Genomic DNA, 7,302 nt, shown 5'->3' with positions numbered 1-7,302 from the left:
ACGACAACGATGCTACGATGGAGATCAAGGTGTCACGCCGGTGACGATGGAGATCATGACGATGCTTCGATGATGGAGATCATGAGCACAAGATGATGATGGCCATATCATGTCACATATTTTGATTGCATGTGATGTTTATCTATTATGCATCTTATTTTCCTTAGTACATCGGTAGCATTATAAGATGATCCCTTACTAAATTTCAAGGTACAAGAGTTCTCCCTGAGTATGCACTGTTGCTACAGTTCGTCGTGCCGAGACACAACGTGATGATCGGGTGTGATAAGCTCTACGTTCACATACAACGGGTGCAAGCTAGTTTTGCACATGCATAGTACTCGAGTTAAACTTGATGAGCCTAGCATATGCAGATATGGCCTCGGAACACTAAGACCGAAAGGTTGAACATGAATCATATAGTAGATATGATCAACATAGTGATGTTCTGGATCACGTGATCATTTAGATGACTAGAGGGATGTCTATCTAAGTGGGAGTTTTTAAGTAATATGATTAATTGAACTTTAATTTATCATGAACTTAGTCCTGATAGTTATTTGGCTTGTCTATATTAGTCTAGATCAATGGCCCGTGCTATCGTTCCTTTGAATTTTAATGCGTTCCTAGAGAAAGATAAGTTGAAAGATGATGTCAGCAACTACACAGACTGGGTCTGTAACTTGAGGATTATCCTCATTGGTGCATAGAAGAATTATGTCCTAGAAGCACCGCCAGGTGCCAGGCCTGCTGCAGATGCTACTAATGATGTTAAGAATGTCTGGGAGAGCAAAGCTGATGACTACTCGATAGTTCAGTGTGCCATGCTTTACGGCTTAGAATCGGGACTTCAAAGATGATTTGAACATCATGGAGCATATGAGATGTTCCAAGAGTTGAAGTTCATATTTCAAGCAAATGACCGAGTTGAGAGATATGAAGTCTCCAACAAGTTCTACAGCTGCAAAATGGAGGAGAATAGTTCTGTCAGTGAACACATACTCAGAATGTCTGGGTACCATAACCACTTGAGTCAGCTGGGAGTTAATCTTCCTGATGATAGTGTCATTGAAAGAGTTCTTCAATCACTGCCACCAAGCTATAAGGACTTCGTGATGAACTATAATATGCAAGGGCTGAACAAAACTATTCCCGAGCTCTTCACAATGCTATAGGCTGCGGAGGTAGAAATCAAGAAGGAGCATCAAGTTTTGATGGTTGACAAGATCACTAGTTTCAAGAAAAAGGGCAAAGGGAAGAAGGGGAACTTCAAGAAGAACGGCAAGAAAGTTGCTGCTCAATAGAAGAAACCCAAGTCTAGACCTATGCCTGAGACTGAGTGCTTCTACTGCAAAGGGACTGGTCACTGGAAGCAGAACAGCCCCAAGTATTTGGCGGATAAGAAGGATGGCAAAGTGAAAGATATATTTGATATACATGTTATTTATGTATACCTTACTAATGCTTGTAGTGGCGCCTGGGTATTTGATACTGATTCTGTTGCTCATATTTGCAACTCGAAACAGGGGCTATGAATTAAGCGAAGATTGGCTAAGGACGAGGTGACGATGCGCGTGGTAAATGGTTCCAAGGTCAATGTGATCGCCGTCGGCACGCTACCTCTACATCTACCATCGGGATTAGTTTTAGACCTGAATAATTTTTATTTGGTGCCAGCGTTGAGCATGAACATTATATTTGGATCTTGTTTGATGCAAGACGGTTATTCATTTAAATCAAAGAATAATGGTTGTTCTATTTATATGAGTAATATCTTTTATGGTCATGCACCCTTGCTGAGTGGTCTATTTTTGTTGAATCTCTATGGTGATGATACACATTTCATAATATTGAAGCCAAAAGATGCAAAGTTGATAATGATAGTGCAACTTATTTGTGGCACTGTTATTTGGGTCATATCAATGTAAAGTGCATGAAGAAACTCATGCTGATGGGCTTTTGGAATCACTTGATTATGAATCACTTGGTGCTTGCGAACCGTGCCTCATGGGCAAGATGACTAAAACTCCGTTCGACGGAACAATGGAACGTGCTACTGACTTATTGGAAATAATACATACTGATGTATGCGGTCCAATGAGTGTTGAGGCTCGTGGCGGGTATCGTTATTTTCTTACCTTCACAGATGATTTGAGCAGATATGATCTACTTAATGAAGCATAAGTCTGAAACATTTGAAAAGTTCAAAGAATTTCAGAGTGAAGTAGAAAATCATTGTAACAAGAAAATAAAGTTTCTACGATCTGATCATGGAGGAGAATATTTGAGTTACGAGTTTGGTGTTCATTTGAAACAACATGGGATAGTTTCACAGTTAACGCCACCTGGAACACCACAGCGAAATGGTGTGTCCGAATGTTGTAACTGTACTTTATTGGATATGGTGCGATCTGTGATGTCTCTAACTGATTTACCACTATTGTTTTGGGGTTATGCTTTAGAGACGGCTATATTCACTTTAAATAGGGCACCATCAAAATCCGTTGAGATGACGCCTTATGAACTGTGGTTTGGCAAGAAACCAAAGTTCTCATTTCTTAAAGTTTGGGGCTGCGATGCTTATGTGAAAAATCTTCAACCTGATAAACTCGAACCCAAATCGGAGAAGTGCGTCTTCATATGATACCCAAAGGAAACTGTTGGGTACACCTTCTTTCACAAACCCGAAGGCAAGATATTCGTTGCTAAGAATGGATCCTTTCTAGATAAGGAGTTTCTCTTGAAAGAAGTGAGTGGGAGGAAAGTAGAACTTGATGAGGTAATTGTACCTTCTCCCTTATTGGAAAGTAGTTCATCATAGAAATCAGTTCCAGTGATTCCTACACCAATTAGTGAGGAAGTTAATGATGATGATCACGAAACTTCACATCAAGTTACTACCGAACCTCGTAGGTCTTCCAGAGTAAGATCCGCACCAGAATGGTACGATAATCCTATTTTGGAAGTCATGTTACTAGACCATGGTGAACCTACGAACTATGAGGAAGGGATGATGAGCCCAGATTCCACGAAATGGCTTGAGGCCATGAAATCTGAGATGGGATCCATGTATGAGAACAAAGTGTGGACTTTGGTGGACTTGCCCGATGATTGGCAAGCCATAGAAAATAATGGATCTTCAAGAAGAAGACTGACGCTGACGGTAATGTTACTGTATACAAAGCTCGACTTGTTGCAAAAGGTTTTCAACAAGTTCAAGGAGTTGACTATGATGAGACTTTCTCACTCGTAGCGATGCTTAAGTCTGTCCGAATCATGTTAGCAATTGTCGCATTTTATGATTATGAAATTTGGCAGATGGATGTCAAAACTTCATTCCTGAATGGATTTCTGGAAGAAGAGTTGTACATGATGCAACCAGAAGGTTTTGTCGATCCAAAGGGTGCTAACAAAGTGTGCAAGCTCCAGCAATCCATTTATGGACTGATGCAATCCTCTCGGAGTTGGAATAAACGCTTTGGTAGTGTGATCAAAGCATATGGTTTTATACAGACTTTTGGAGAAGCCTGTATTTCAAGAAAGTGAGTGGGAGCTCTGTAGCATTTCTAATATTATATGTGGATGGCATTTTGTTGATTGGAAATGATATAGAATTTATGGATAGCATAAAGGGATACCTGAATAAGAGTTTTTTTGTGAAAGACCTCGGAGAAGCTGCTTACATATTAGGCATCAAGATCTATAGAGATAGATCAAGACGCTTAATTAGACTTTCACAAAGCACATACCTTGATAAAGTTTTGAAGAAGTTCAAAATAGACCAGACAAAGAAATGGTTCTTGCATGTGTTAGGACGTATGAAGTTGAGTCAGACTCAATGCCCAACCACTGCAGAAGATAGAGAGAAAATGAAAGTCATTCCCTATGCTTCAGCCATAGGTTCTATCATGTATGCAATGCTATGTACCAGACTTGATGTGTGCCTTGATATAAGCATAACAGGGAGGTACCAAAGTAATCCCGGAGTGGAGCACTGGAGAGAGCGGTCAAGAACATCCTGAAATACCTGAAAAGGACTAAGGATATGTTTCTCGTTTATCAGGTGAAAAAGTGCTCGTCATAAACGGTTACGTCGATGCAAGCTTTGGCACTGATCCGGATGACTCTAAGTCGTAAACCAGATACGTATTTTTATTGAATGGAGGAGCTGTCAGTTGGTGCAGTTCCAGGCAAAGCGTTGTGGCGGGATCTACGTGTGAAACGGAGTACATTGCTGCTTCAGAAGCAGCAAATGAAGGAGTTTGGATGAAGGAGTACATATCCGATCTAGGTGTCATACCTAGTGCATCGGGTCCAATGAAAATCTTTTGTGACAATACTAGTGCAATTGCCTTGGCAAAGGAATCCAGATTTCATAAGAGAACCAAGCACATCAAAAGACACTTCAATTCCCTCTTTCATCAAGTGTCGGAAGGGGACATAGAGATTTGCAAGATACATATGGATCTGAATGTTGCAGACCCCTTGACTAAGCCTCTTCCACGAGCAAAACATGATCAGCACCAAAGCTCCATGGGTGTTAGAATCATTACTATGTAATCTAAATTATTGACTCTAGTGCAAGTGGGAGACTGAAGGAAATATGCCCTAGAGCGAATAATAAAGTTATTATTTATTTCCTTAATTCATGATAAATGTTTATTATTCATGCTAGAATTGTATAAACCGGAAACTTAGTACATGTGTGAATACATAGACAAAACATATTGTCCCTAGAATGCATGCATCTACTTGACTAGCTCGTTAATCAAAGATGGTTATGTTTCCTAACCATAGACATGTGTTGTCATTTGATGAACGGGATCACATCATTATGAGAATGATGTGATGGACATGACCCATTTGTTAGCTTAGTATTATGATCGTTACAGTTTCATTGCTACTGCTTTCTTCATGACTTATACATGTTCCTCAAACTATGAGATTATGCAACTCCCGAATACCGGAGGAACACTTTGTGTGCTACCAAACGTCACAACATAAAAGGGTGATTATAAAGGTTCTCTACAGGTGTCTCCAAAGGTGTTTGTTGGGTTGGCACAGATCAAGATTAGGATTTGTCACTTCGTGTGTCGGAGAGGTATCTCTGGGTCCTCTCGGTAATGCTCATCACTATAAGCCTTGCAAGCATTGTAACTAATGAGTTAGTTGTGGGATTAAGTATTACGGAACGAGTAAAGAGACTTGCCAGTAACGAGATTGAACTAGGTATGATGATACCGACGATCGAATCTCAGGCAAGTAACATACCGATGACAAAGGGAACAACCTGTGTTGTTATGCGGTTTGACCGATAAAGATCTTCGTACAATATGTAGGAACCAATATGAGCATCTGGGTTCCGCTATTGGTTATTGATTGGAGATGAGTCTCGGTCATGTCTACATAGTTCTCGAACTCATAGGGTCCGCATGCTTAATGTTCGATGACAATATGTATTATGAGTTATGTGTTTTTGATGACCAAATTTTGTTCGGAGTCCCGGATGAGATCACGAACGTGACGAGGAGTCTCAAAATGTCCGAGACATAAAGATTGATATATTGGACGACTATATTCGGACACCGGAAGTGTTCCGGAGAAGTTTCGGATAAAACCGGAGTGTCGGAGGGTTATCGGAACTCTCGGGGGAACTAATGGGCCTCGATGGGCCTTAGTGGAGAGAGAGAGGGACGACCAGGGCAGGCCGCACGCCCCCTCCCCCTTGGGTCCGAATTGTACTAGGAGGGGGGCGGCGCCCCTCTTTCCTTCCTCCTCTCCCTCTCCTTCCTTCCCCCTCTCTCCCTCTTGGTGGAAACCTACTAGGACTTGGAGTTCTAGTAGGATTCTCGTATTGGGGGCGCGCCTAGGAGGGTCGGCTGGCCTCCCCTTGCTCCTTTATATACGGGGGCAGGGGGAACCCGAGAACACAGAAGTTTCTCCCCCAACCGTGTACGGTGCCCCCCTCCACAATTACACACCTCGATCATACCATCGTAGAGCTTAGGCGAAGCCCTGTGCCGGTAGCATCATCATCACCGTCGCCACGCCGTCGTGCTGACCGAACTCACCCTCATCCTCAACTAGATCAAGAGCACGAGGGACGTCATCGAGCTGAATGTGTGCTGAACGCGGAGGTGCCGTACGTTCGATACTTAGATCGGTTGGATCGCAAAGACGTTCGACTACATCAATCGCGTCATTGAAATGCTTTCGCTTTCGGTCGATGAGGGTATGTGGACACACTCTCGCCACTCGTTGCTATGCATCTCCTAGATAGATCTTGCGTTATCTTAGGATTTTTTTTGAAATTACCGCGTTCCCCAACACTCAGAACCATGGAGAATCTCATTCATGTCACCTCCACACAACCACGGTAGGTCACTTTGGGTCCGCAACCATCTTAAAAATTACCAACTAGCTGAATGTTCCTTACGTTTTGCCTTTGCAAAGAAACCAGTAAACCTCCAGCTCTTGTTATTAGTCCCAATATTCGTAACTTTTGCATCAATATGCTGATCAGACCATGTCTCCACTCTAACATGTACTCATTTGGACCATAACAGTGCCAAACCTCCACTTAGGCCAGCACTATCAACTGAAAAGCAACATTCAAAACCAAGTCTTTTTGTTAGATCATTCACACGATTACCCTTGATCTTTGTCTCACACAAAAAAACAAGGGCGGGCGCTTCTAGCCTCATCAGGTTGTGAAGCTCGCAAACTGTCTCCGGGTTCCCAAGCCCGCGACAGTTCCAAACTATGGCATTCATTGTGTCTTGCGGAGCTGACTAGCAGCCTCCGCATCTAAATTTGCCGCCATAAGCACGGCCTTCTTCTTCTTTGGATCCCTACTGTCATTTTCTGACTCTGCCTGTTGCTCCTCACTAACTCTTTTCTTATTCAGGGTGTCTTGGTCCAGAAGCATGAGTGCACCTGTGGTACTTGTGTATGTATGATTCATATCAACTCTCCGGTACACTCCCCGACCCTTATTACCTTCCCTCCCAAATGTACGACCTCCACCCCGGGCGAAACCACCTTTTCCCCTAGCATTAAACTAATACACTGCATTCCGAACTCTGACGGTTGTATTTTTTTACCGGCGAAGTCACCTCATCTCCTCTCTCAACCTCCTCCTGTTCTGCTGCAGGTTCCCATTTGCCCTTTGAGCCGGTTTGGTGACCTTCATAGCCGGCAGCAGGATCACCCCAGCCCTTAGCATGGTACCCAATATACCTTAGCGATTCGTAACACGGTGGTCTTCCAAGCTCATCTCTCCCAGCAGGTGTTTGACACATA

The sequence above is a fragment of the Triticum dicoccoides genome, chromosome 3B, assembly GCF_002162155.2.
Source record: "Triticum dicoccoides isolate Atlit2015 ecotype Zavitan chromosome 3B, WEW_v2.0, whole genome shotgun sequence".
Classification (NCBI taxonomy): domain Eukaryota; kingdom Viridiplantae; phylum Streptophyta; class Magnoliopsida; order Poales; family Poaceae; genus Triticum; species Triticum dicoccoides.
This window is presented reverse-complemented; position numbering follows the sequence as displayed.